The sequence below is a fragment of the Cydia splendana genome, chromosome 2 (assembly GCF_910591565.1).
Source record: "Cydia splendana chromosome 2, ilCydSple1.2, whole genome shotgun sequence".
Taxonomy (NCBI): Eukaryota; Metazoa; Arthropoda; class Insecta; order Lepidoptera; family Tortricidae; genus Cydia; species Cydia splendana.
The window spans coordinates 3,311,030-3,324,979 of NC_085961.1; the positions used below are offsets into that span (position 1 = coordinate 3,311,030).

Sequence of the window (13,950 nt, forward strand, 5' to 3'; positions counted from 1 at the left end):
ATTTAAGTTGGTCTATATGTATGTACCTGCATGCAACTGATAAGGCTCTTGTCTATGACATACAAATTGAGCCAAAGAGTGCTCACTTGTAGTCCTCGTAGAATTGTTTTCAAAAAACACAAAAAGTCATGACAACAAACACAACAACAACAAGTACAACCCTATTATATCTATCTATCTAATGCCTTTAAACGAGCAATTCTTGTTTATTTATATATACCTATATATATTTCGGGGATCTCGGAAACGGCTCTAACGATTTCGATGAATTTTGCTATATACTTAGGGGTTTTCGGGGGCGATAAGTAGATCTAGCTAGGTCTTATTTCTGGTAAAACGCGCATTTTTAAGTTTTTATATGTTTTCCGAGCAAAGCTCGGTCTCCCAGATATTTATCATTATTGGAATATAAACTACAACTACATTTATTGACTTTTCAATACGGTATTTTATAATAACATCATTATCTAGATTCAAGTATGTACTATCAAATAGATAGTATCAATGAAATAGGTACCTACTTATGTTATGAGACGTATGAGTTGATGATAGGCTACTTAAGAGCCAACGGGAGTGGTCATTTCTCCATACAAACCTACTCCTCGTTTTCCTCCGTGGTTTTTGAAGCTAGAGCAATGATTTTTTCAACACAGATTAATATTGTCAATATCTGTGTCGGACCGTTTTGCTTTTTTTGATATTTTTGTTTTTTAAGGCGCTAGAGCCCTTCAAAAATGGCCAAAATGGCCTAATTGACTATGCCGCAATGAGAGGCGTGGCATTCAAAACTGATATCAATTAGCCAAAAAAGCAAAACGGTCCGACACAGATAATTTCATAATCATTTAGATTCCAAATTTGGTTACGATTGGAGGAGGAAACAGAGGAGTACGAAACCTCGATTTTTGAGATTTTTACGCAGGAATTTTCGCCTTGTCCTTATCGCACTACTTTTAGGTGCCGCTTCCGTTAGCGAGACGGGTATATTTACCTAAAATATTTAAAACTCAGCTCCTGTTTCGTCTTAAAATATGTTCGTTTCTTTACAATACCTACCTATAAAATAACTATACAATAATACCTATAATATCTACTCTCTTTGAAAAAAATGGATATTGAGTATATTTACCACATGATGGTGTGAAATGTAATCTAGGCATGCATTTATATTGACTGTTTTTATCATTAGCCTTGTATATGTGTGTGGTGGTCAAACATCGTGGGTTCAAACCCCGGTTGTGCTGTATAGTTCATAAAACATCATTCGCGAAAGAAAATGCAGAAATATGACTTAGTACATGCAATAATATGTCGTACTGGCATATTAGTGCGAGCGATATGTCCTACTTATTTATTTATTTATTACTATTCGGAGATCTAGTTAAAATGTCAATAGGTTTTATAAATGTGATACAAAAAGACAATTACAGGTTCTCACCAGTAAATACAGATTAACAAGAACAATTGGTGGTTAGCACTATTGCACTACACATTAATTTCAACGCCAAAGGCAGAGTACCGTAAAATGGGGTGAGTTGGGTGAAATTTGACTTTCAAACCTCGATAAAATTTTATTTTTACATGTGAAAACTGAATGGTGTATATAATAAGCGGTTCGGAAGTTTGTATTTTATTTTGGGTACCTAGTTCCATTTTATAACTTTGACGATAAAGAGGAAAACCCGCCTCACCCTGTAGTGCCTCGTATTTGGGGTGAGAGGGTTTTTCATACAAAGGTGATTTTGGAAGATTGTTGGATCGTTTTTTTTTATTATGAATATTACTATAGCTCTATTTTAAATTGGAATACATTATTTTTGTAGCAGTAGCCTTAAAAACACCTCACCCCCCTCTCAATCCTTCTCTCCCCATTCATAACCCGTAGCTCCCCGCGAAACCTACTCACCCCGTTTTACGGTAACTAATTTTGAATTCGTATTACTAAAGAAGATTCAAAAGAAATAAAGAAAAAGCACAGCACAATGAAATTTCAATAAGCCATGCTCATTTAAAGAACTCTGTCAGGATACGCCGCACAGTTTGAATGTTGCTGTTGAAAATATCGAAAGTAAAAAAGTAAACTTATAGAAAGTAAGTTACGAAAACGTTAGTGAATAATATGTGTCGTTCCACGGCAAAAGGTACCTTATGGCGGCTGGCGCTTATGTCACATAGCGCCGCAATAATATTGGAGCGGCGTTAATAATAGCGTAAGCGCCAACCGCCATAAAGTACCTTTACCCGTGGGACGTCACATATAATTATGTCAGTTTGACACTGATAAGGCAGTCGTGGTAAGGCTATGTAGGTACAGTTTCCCGCCATAACATGTTACTCTTAGAAGGCCGCAAAAATATGTGACACGCTCTTATAGCTCTACAAATAAAATCGTGTCAGATATTTTTGCGGCGTTCGTTGTGTAACATATTATTGCAGGTGACTGTACCTACGCCATTAAAACGCATCGTGTTCATATTTGTATCACCAAGAACATGTAAATATTATGATATATTACAATTTTATTGCTAGGAAATAAGGTTGATTTTTAACATCTCGTCAGCTTAACTCTTGCTATTACTGACATTTTTTAATAAATAAATAAGGAAAATTTTGAGGACGATCTCAAAGAATGAACTATGGGTAGGTACTAGGCGACGATATACATACTTAGATAGATAAATACATAGTTCGATACATATAACATCCATAACTCAGGAAGGGATTCGCGATAAACACCCAAATAAATGCCCTGCCCGGGATTCAAACACGGGACCTCCTGCTGCATAGGCAGGGTCACTATTACCGACTAGGCTAGAAGGCCGTCATTGACAACGCCGTCATTCATATTGGAATCGAAGGGCTAAGGGCGTCCGCTAGCTGGCGCGGATGCACAGAGCGGGTTTAACGAAAAATAGTACCTAATGAGCGTTGCTAACTGTCGCGGATGCGTGCGACGGATTTTACCTACAATGGCATCCGCGTGCGTGCGCCCACTCCGTGCACTGCCGCCTGCTAGCCGACGCCCTAAAGGGCCCACTGATTACCAGTCCGCCGTACGATATCGGCCTGTCAGTTAAACGCAAAAGGTGACAGTTCCGAACAACTGACAGGCTGATATCGTCCGGCGAACTGGTAATCTGTGAGCCCCTTAAGATAACTAAAACAAAGTCGAATCGCAACACGGGTTCTAGCGACTTCGAAATTCGAATGACACTCTCTGCGTGGTTATGAACGAGATTTCGTCACTGTGATTTTCCTACACTTATCCGCAAGTAAATACAATTGCTCAACTAAATATTTTATAGTCTACTGACACTCGAGGCCGGTTGAATTCGTGCAATTCATACAATATTGCTGGGAATCAGTTTCAATCTGGTTTATACATAATTAAGGTAAATAACATTGAATATAGAGTCTGTTCGGAAAGAGGAGTCGTGGAATGTGTTGGGCCCCATACATTTCACGGCTCTTCTCTTTCTGCACAGATTAGGTACAATGTATGTTTATGGTATGGTATACCTTCAGTAAGTATTATTGCTAAATGCTCGAAGCAAATGACACAGTAATAAATTGTAGCAATTCGCGCACTGTAAATATCATAATAAAATCAATAATGTCACATAATAATTAACATTTTTAATAATGCTACATAGGTATCGTCGCTATCAGATATGTCGGAGAAGCCAATGTGTTCACAAATATGCACTTTAACGTCTTGATAATAAAGATTATCAAGGCGAGTGCATGTTCAGATATTTTTGAGCACATTCGCCGCTCCGATATATCTGATGGCGACAGTACCGGATCTGCGGTTCGATAGAAAAACTTTTAAAATCTAAAGGTAATTGTCACACGGATTTCATCAAGGAACTACGGTATCCTTGGTTGTCAAGTCCGTGACGCATTTTGGACCTTGTGTCTGAAGCTTAAGATTCACACTTGTGTAAATACATATTTTAAGACCCGGATCACACATAACTTATGGAACCTGACCGGTGGGTTTACGGATTTTGTATGAAAAATGCGGAAGCGGTTAAAAGGACTCGATAGTTATAATTAATTTATTATCATATGTACATTATATTTTCTGAATCACCACGTGGGATTACCTACCTACTATCTACTTGTGGCTCTTACGATACCTATAAAGTTTACGTAACCAGGGGGATTGAGGGGGTGAAAAATCGGACCTCCTAGATTTTTAATGTCTATTTTAGACAGTCAACAGGTATTTATAACCTGAAATAAATGTCGCGCGTGTGTGTATGTGTAGGTATTTATTGTTTAAATATACATAGGTTTAAAGGTGACTTTCGGATGTCAAATGCAGCTGCATTACGTGTTGCCGCCCTTCGAGCAACACCGGCTTCCAACATGTCGGAAACGTACAAATCATTCTGCGGGGGGAAACGTGCACTTTTCACTCACTACATACAAAATCCAATCTGTAATGACGACACAAATACATAGAAAATGACACACGTCAAAGACAAATCTTGCAAACCTCGAGCTCTTTTTGTGTACCGTACACGCATGGCCATAGGTACAGTTGTACCTATGCTTAGACAGAGGTAATAGTACGCGCCGTCTTCCTTCCCGGTGTTGCTCTAGGTTGCTGCCGCTGTATCTGTGTTTTCCTTGAGTGACTTCCAACTCATTTCAATCAGTGAGTTTCGTCGCCACATTACTGCTGCGAACGTCACAATGACGTTAATTCCGTCACTCATCAGTCATCACTTAAGTAAAAAGTTCATTTGATATTTAAATAAAATGTATCATTTGTATTCACGTACAGTAGCTAGGTTTTCCCGTAGCCAACCGGACCTATAGTCTGTAGCCACACCTTTAATTATTCGGCGTGGACCCGGAACTGAATTAATGGAACACGATGTATGTGGTTAATTCTTTTATTAGTAAGGTATGTTGGGGTTATTCCATATCCTTTTACAAGTTCGAAACATACTCAGATTAAGTATTAGCACAATTATAGCATCAACTATACGTGGACGAAAGTAACACAATACACAATAAACAATCTACTTAACGATTTTGTTAACTGCCCACCCCCAAATGCAATCTCCCACTAACCAACGGACCCCCCACCAAGAACGGAATTATTTTATTAAATAGGTATTTTGATTTATAAGAAATCACGTCGGATAAACTTTACTGATTTAAGAACAAATCCAAAGGGCTCTTACAACGTTTCTAAAGTTACTTAACAGTGCTACAACAGCATGCCAGAGAAATTACTACTGTTAATAAAAGAAACAGTTAAAACCAATAACCAGCAAGTTTTTTCCAGTAAAGTAAAGCACTGGGCAATTTATTCACACCTGTGTAAGCCCCCGTTACTGAGCAGCCAACTGTGCGGTTTTTTTGTTGCATTTGAGTTTTTTTCCCAGGAATCGCCCGCGGCCCACTGGGCACATACGGCCATAAAAGTGCACAGTGTTATCAATGTTCTAGTAGGCAATTTATTCGGTATGGTGGGACCATGGAATTCTCGTGTACGGAGAAATTATTTGAAAACCATGGACCGTGTAGTGTAAAATGGAATGGGATTTTTGTCGGACAAAATCCTAACTCGAGAATTAATCTGAGTGTTTGTTGGGCTTTTAACTTTTTATTTTAGTAGACAAGATTGAAAAACTTTTATAAAAAACACTAGTAGTAGATAAGGTATTTTACGCAATTGATTTCGAATTATAAACTTATCCTTCTAGGATAAGTTTTCAAATATTTCGGGAAAAAATATTTATGTAATCTGTCGTGTTAAAAAAACAAATGTTTTCACTTAGGGCGTCCGCTAGTTGGCGCGGGTGCACAGAGGGCCTACCGCGAACCACATTCGACGTGTTACCTCCCTGTTACACTTACGTAGGAGTTTACAAGTGCAACAGAGAGGCAACACGTCGAACATGGTTCGCGGTAGGCCATCAGAGTGGGCGCACGCATGCGGGTGCCAATGTAGGTAAAATCCGTCGCATGCGTATGCGCTAGTTAGCGTAGCTCATACTATTTTTCGTGAACCCGCTCACCCGCTCCGTGCAACCGCGCCATCTAGCGGACGCTCTTATTTTCTGTAAAATTGTATACCTAAAATATATGTTAAGATCCTAAAGGCTCCTCTTCACGTTGGGCCAACTCCAACGCCAACGAGGGACGCAGCCATGCGGTAGAATGAGATAGCAATATCACTTGCGCCCTCTAACGCATAAATGCGTCCCTCGTTGGCGTTGGCGTTGGCCCAACGTGAAGAGGAGCCATAAGGTTCGATTCTTCTTATGAGATCAGAGTCAACATTTAAAAAAACATAAATTATTTATTAGCTTATATTTTCGTATTATTGAAAATTGACATTTATTTAATATTTAAAACTTTCGCGTTTTGAACACATATTAACTCACATTTATAGACGAAACGTCGGTGGTAATTGAATAAATTTCGCATTAGACCCGTTTATAAATGTGAGTTGACATTTATTTAGTTCCACACACAGTTTATATTATTTTGCAGTTTATATTATATATTAATACATATTTCAAAATGGCGGCTATTATAGTACACTCGTGACCAGTCGTTTCACGGTGTAATTATACACGATTATTAACTTTTGTTTCGGTATATAATGGCCATGTTTATTAGCCTCGTAAAATATAAATAGATATTTACTAATTGTTTTGACTCTCAGGACAATTCGACAACTAAACTCAGAATGACATCTATAATTTCAATAATCCGAGGCACCAGTATGTGTATCCGTAGGACACGGCACAAATTCAAACCCATCTAAAGGGGCCCACTGATTAACAGTCCGCCGGACGGTATCGGCCTGTCAGTTAGAACAAAATTTTGACAGTCCCGAACAACTGGCAGGCCGATACCGTCCGGCGGACTGTTGATCAGTGGGCCCCTTAACATTTCTGCGGTCTCAATGACGGTGCAGCCCTACGTAACCCGTCAACCTCCACTCTGCACTAGCGCCATGTTTTTGTTGTTGCTCATTCTTTTTTTTTATAATTTTACATTTTTGATGAATAAATTCTTGCCATATAATGACATCTATGTGATTCAGTTTCGTTCCTACAGTCACAACACGGGATTGTTATACCATTTAGGGTTCTTGCTAAATTGGAAATTCTATAGGGTAAGTAAGTATTTAACAACCAATTTAGCTTCCTAGCTAAATTGGTTGCTCAATACTTACGGCGCGATTCAGGAAATGAATTAGAGATTCACTAAATATGAAAAAGTAAAGGTATGCGACGTTCCACGGCAAAAGGTACCTTATGGCGGTTGGCGCTTACGCTATTATTAACGCCGCTCCAATATTATTGCGGCCGCCATAAGGTACGTTTTGCAGTGGAACGTCACATATCTTTACTATTTCATATCTAGTGAATCTCTAATTCTTTTCCCGAATCGCGCCGTTAAATGTTCCCTAAATGGCGCATCAATCGCGGAATTCGCGGAGCGTGATGGTACTTGTCCGTATATCCTCCTAAGGCCCAAGGTCCTACAAAGTACCTCTTCAGTTTTTGTTTCGTTCAATTTTCCAACTACGCAAAATCAACTCTATTTCCTAGACTATAGGTTCTAATTACAATGGCAAATTTTGGATATTTCATTTGTATGGCTAGGCCTTAGGTTATGTATTGGAGCGGGGGACGATAACTAAATAACATGATTAAAATATCATTCTGATTTAAGTGTAGGTTCGAATTGGCCTGTCTTTAGTTTATTGCTAGTCGACGTGGAATTATTTTACTAGAAATAAATGGTCTGTTAAATAATTACTTGGTCAGTTTTTAAAACAATACAATAATAGAATAAAATATTAGTTCCAACTATTGCGGTGATGTTAAGGGCTGCTATTTAACTGATCACCAGATTTAGTAAAATTTAATACCAAAAAAATCTATTTTACCACCCTAAAATCATGAATGATCACCAAAATTATAACACCATTTTAATGTGAAATGATTACCAATTTTATTACATTTTACTATCCTTTTAAAGGAAATGACACCAAAATAATCATTATTAACCCAAAAATAGTCAATGATTACCAAATTTCAATCCCCATTTGAATGTGAAATGATAACCAAATTTTTACATCTTGCTATCCTATTAAAGAAAATGACACCAAAATAATCATTGTAAACCCAAAAATAGTAAATGACCACCAAAATTAGAACTCCATTTTAATGTAAAATGATAACCAAATTTTTAAATCTTGCTATCCTATTAAAGCAAATGGCTCCAAAATAATCATTGTAAACGCAAAAATAGTAAATGATCACAAAATTGTAACCACATTTTAATTAAAAATGTGCAATCATTTAATATATCGTTATCCTATTAAATTAATTAATCCACTTCGTCACCTTTTTCTAGTAGCATTTTATTTCTGTAACAGTCGCAGCTCTAACCTAACCTAACCCACTTTTCTAGTAGCATTTTGTTTCTGTAAGGGTCGCAGTTCAAACCTAACCTAACCCACTTGTCTAGTAGCATTTCTTTTCTGCAAGGGTCGCAGTTCAAACCTAACCTAACCCACTTTTCTAGTAGCATTTCGTTTCTGTATGGGTCGCAGTTCAAACCTAACCTAACCCACTTTTCTAGTAGCATTTCTTTTCTGTAAGGGTCGCAGTTCAAACCTAACCTAACCCACTTTTCTAGTAGCGTTTCGTATCTGTATGGGTAGCAGTTGAAACTTAACCTAACCTACTTTTCTAGTACCATTTCGTTTCTGTAAGGGTCGCAGTGCTAACCTAACCTAACCCACTTAACTGATAGCAGTTTAACTTACTTTTCTAGTAGCATAACGAAATGCTACTAGAAAAGTAGATTAGGTTAGGTAGGTATGCGGTGCGGGCTACGGGGGGGGTTGAGCCGGAGGGGCTAGTAATTTTGGCATCAGTTTACTTTATTTGGTAATATGTATAAATTTTTTGGTAATCATAGTGGTTTATTTAGGTGAAAATATCGCATTAATTTGGTCTTCAAGATTTGGTGATCATTAATGATTTTTGGTGATCATTCAATATATTTGGTATTTGAATACAATTTGAAGTGCAGTCGTAATTAAAGTGGTGGTACTTTTGTATTTTTAGGCCTTATTTTTTTGGTGTTCAGTAATTTTTTTTGGTAAGCATGATTTTTTTATTTAGGGTACCAAAGTATTTTTTGGTGGTCATTATATTTGTAGCCGATGTTAAGTATCCGTACTATCCGTACGTACAGTCAGCATCAAAAGTAGCGGACAATGTTATGGGACAATCTTACACAAATTGACCTAGTCCCACAGTAAGCTCATTAAGGCTTGTGTTGTGGGTACAGTGGAAACTGGATAAGTGGAATCGCAAGGGACCGGCTGTTTAGTCCCGCTTATCCAGGTTTTCCATTTATCCAGTTTTCCACTAAACCAGGTTCAAATAAAACATTTTCTCACTTACAGAGGCTCTCGCTAACAGAGGTTGTGGATGCTAGTAATGTCGCTTATAGAGGTCACGTATGGTATGATCAAGACTTAAATAATCATCTTTTATTAAATATGTATGTAGATATGTATGTATTAACAAAAATAGGTATGTAATCCTGACTTTAAAAAAAGCAATACTGTAAATAATCCACAGTACCTACTCGTATACAATTTTCAAAATTACAAAAACTAAATCACTCCTAATATTTATTTATGCACGAGAAACCAGTATGGTTAAATAAATCAATGTACCGATTGTACTTTAATGCAAAAAAAACTGAACGATGTGTGATCTCATACAAAATACGTAGTTAAAACACGAACCATAATGAACAAAACAAACTACCCTCCTTGTGACGGTTTATTAAAAATACAAATTTTATAACGCCGAGCTATTCCACTCATAGAGGTTTCGGAGACGGCTGCTTCCAGTTACAGAGGTAAAAATAAGAAATTTTCGAAAAAATGGATTCCGCTTATAGAGGTCCCAAAATTCCACTTATAGAGGTAATTCGTTGCCAAGGGACTGGAACCGAGAACTTGGGTCCACTTAAAGAGGTTTTCCACTAACCCAGGTTCCACTTATCCAGTTTCCACTGTACTAGGCGACGATATAATTACATAATTGTATATAAATGCTTAAATACATATTAATTACCCATAACTCAGGAAGAAATATCTGTGATAAGACATGTCTTAAAGACATACAAATAAATGCCCCTACCAGGACTCGAACCCGGAACTTTCTGCTCCGTAGGCACTCACTACCCACTAGGCTAGGAGGCCGTTGGAAGATTTATTTCTTTATTTATGTTTTAACTGTAAGTAAATCCATTAATTCATAATTATTCTTTCTAGGTATTAAATAATTTTCTTATATTCATTATTAGTCTTAAGAGAATTAAGAGAGAAATATAATATAGAATTAAGTAGCCAAAACCATTAGTCCCGAAACAAGGTTAATATTAGAAACCTTTTCAGAAAAGGCAACTGGGACTTAGTATTTTTAGGCAGAAAGAATTTTCCAAATCGAATTAATTATGTAAGTAAGTTACGATAGCCCTTATTTAGGGTTCTCTTTCGAGGAAAACAATATGTAAGTACGTTAAATAGTGACTAGTACTTATTGTTGACTAAAGTGTATACATTCTTACGTACCATGTACTTTCATTCTTACGTTACGTATCTTATCATGGTATAATAATATACTCCGCCTGGTACTCCATTCCCGTCTTTTCTAGGTCACCTAACTGACACGGGCCTACGTCATCATGCGACAGCGCTATATGATAATATGCGATAGCGCTATATATAGCGGCCATGTTGTTGTGACGTAGGCCCGTGTCACTCTGGGAATGGAAGACCATGTTTTATTAGACTATGTATCTTATCATGTAAATAAACAAACGTCAAATCCATAGAGAATGTAGACATCGTAATGTCAGATGTTTTTGAGGTGATCCGTTCGTTACTGCGATTATTGATTATTAGAAATTATATTTTTCAGTGGTTATTAGGTTGATTTTGTCAATACTTTGTGAGTTTCTTTAAGCATACAACATGATGATGATTGTTTAGTAATTTCAGAGAAAAGGGTCTCTATTGTTTCCCAAATAGTTTTAAGTCATAATGTATTGTTTACTAAAGTATTTGAACAAATTAAATTATTTCAGAAAAATATTTTAATTTGTTTTTATCAAGTAGAAACACTACTATATAAATTATTAACTGAAATAAATGTCATATACTAAGAAAAAGTGACCAAGGCCTCCAGTGCCCCAGGCTGTAATCGAACCAGCGTCCTCTGCTATCCACTGGGTCACCGGGTCACAGCGGCATCGGTCAAATTTTCCAAGTATATGCACTTCTTACTGAAGGCCTTGGTCACTTTTTCTTAGTATATGACATTTATTTCAGTTTATAATGTATTGTTTGTCCGAATTTTCGTTAGTCATAATTGGTTTTTCTCAGAAACGCGTAACTTTTCAGGATTGCCATAAAACAAACCTAACCTAACCTTACCCATTCTACAGAATAACCTTACGAAAATCCTGAAAAGTTAACGGTTTCAGTTTTATGACTAACGATAATATGACAAATGACTTAAAACTTTATGGGAAACAAAGGGACCCCCAGAGGAAAGTGTGAGAATGTCTTCGAGAAGCGTTTGTTTACTACATACCTACCTAAGACACGTAAGGATGAATACACTGTATCTGATGTGATTCATCTCGGCACAGAGAAAAACCAAAACGAAGATCACAGGACGACCTTGATTAATTTTGTAAAAAGTGGCGGGAATGTGCATTGGTTTGAACCAAATGGCGGGAAAGATGTCCAGCAGTGGAAACACTCTTCTAAGCTAACACATTTTTTTTTGTGTTCATCTAAAAGTAAAATACTAGTGATTATTTAAGGTCGTTCTAGTATCTATTTGACAGATAAATTTCAATAGATAATAGCCCGTTTGTCACATATACTGCGTTGAATTAAGATTGAAAATGGCAACTATTGGGATAGTGTCCAGCATTGGGACAATTACGTTATAAAAAGTTTCTATTCATCAACTTCAGTGTCCATGAAGATATTTTCAGTAACGCACTTCGCGTCTTTTGTTAAATAAGTCTTGAATAAATTATTTCATTCTAGTCTATTCTAATACCCATTGTAAGAAACTGTTTAAGTGCTCTTTTATTATTAAGTACACTTCACTTCAGTTGAGAGAAAACTTGGGTGTGATTGAGTGATGCCTTCGTGTTTAATTCGTGCTTGAAAAGTTAATACCTACATGAATATAATATCAGATAATATTAAGTAGGGTAGACCGAGGCGAATTGGGTATCAAAGCGAATCGAATGAGGCTAAAAATCTGGTGATTTTCAAAATATTCCTAGTGTTGCAGGCTAAGAGGAGAGACGTACGGTGCAACTTTAGAGCGCTCATAATATCAATGCCATATTTCAAATATCAACAGATATTTTATCTTGATCCGATTCTCCCTGTGATCCGATTCATCTCGGTCTACCTTTCTTCTAAGCAATAAATCACAAGCGGCTACGCAGGCCGAAAGCCATAGTCAGACCAACATCGGCAAAAGGCGGAAGCAAAGCATACAAATTATCTAAGCCCGGGGTAGTACAAGCCGTCAAGGGCAATGCTGCAGCCTTGTGCGATGGTGCGTGTAATTAATGCTATTGTTTATTTATTTCGACGGTTTTGGGATGCCCGTACCATTCACAATTAGTGTAAGTATCTACCTATAACTTAAACGGTCTTTTAATGTGGTTAAACTACAGAGAGCCTGCAAAAAACGAACCAAAATTTAGCGATCTTGCGAATTCGAGCGATAGATATAGAGGCAGATCGATTTTCGGTTTTCGCGCTAGGGCCTCAGTTCATTTCGCACTACTTTGAAAACATCTCGTATCTCGCTCTGCTACTCAAAGTTAAAACGCAGAAGTGCAGTATCTCTGTATATGCATAACATACATAGTTACCATATTTTTATTTTTATTGACAGAACAAGATACGAGTTTTTTTCAAAGTAGTCACGATAATTTGGCATCTTTAAACTAAAGACATTGTCAATATCATATCATATGTGACGTCCCACGGTCAAAGGTACCTTATGGCGGGTATGGAGTTATGCATACCCTAGTAATCTACAATAAATAACCTATCGATAACACTAAAGATCAACCTTCTAGGTTGCGTAGTTACAGAGATATGATTTTTTGAAAATAATGTTGTGAAATGAGCAACTTTACGATAGAGAAGTTTTAAGTTTAGCCGCCTAAAAAACTATGTTCCTGAAGTAAGTTACATAGTTGACTACAAATAATAATGCCTTATATATCTGAGATTAAAAAAATATTGCGACTTGTTCTGTAATGCAAATAGAAACTTTTGATATCGACTGATTTATGTGTATACTAACCAATCTCTTGAAAATAAAGTTTTATTTCATTTTCACGATTGATTGCAATGAGCTCTCAAGATTTAAATTTTATCTATTAGAAAACGACACTGACAGACAGTTTAAGCAAAAAACAATACCGATTTAGAGGTGAAAATGTATTTTCTGACTTTTTCATATAAAATCACAAAATTGAATATTTTTACTTTTAATGTGACACACAATCAATTTTTCTGAGCACATATGAAAGAAATTCTGTCATTCAAATGAAATAAATCCTAAAACCCCAACTAAATACTATATTTAACCCCTTATGCCACTTTAAACTTACATAACAATAACAGTATTTACTCCATACATTTACGAAAAGGTACCTTATGGAAATAAATCTAATAATACATCACTACAAAATATCAATCATATTATAGTTTATCTTTTATGAATAGAAAATATTAATTTACATTAAACTGCCCCCAATTTAATTAGTTCTTCGTCATAATAATCTTAAAAAAGACCAATAATTTGTATGTAATGAAAAGGTACCTTG

General features: G+C 36.6%; 1 protein-coding gene and 1 long non-coding RNA gene across 3 annotated transcripts in view; one reads left to right on the forward strand and one right to left on the reverse strand.

The window, feature by feature from the left end:
* Positions 1 to 13,950, reverse strand: part of LOC134802938 (uncharacterized) — a 216,575-nt gene that overhangs the window by 111,472 nt on the left and 91,153 nt on the right. The window lies entirely within an intron of this gene.
* The window catches only part of LOC134802410 (uncharacterized), a 204,206-nt gene that overhangs the window by 55,961 nt on the left and 134,295 nt on the right, over positions 1 to 13,950 (forward strand). The window lies entirely within an intron of this gene.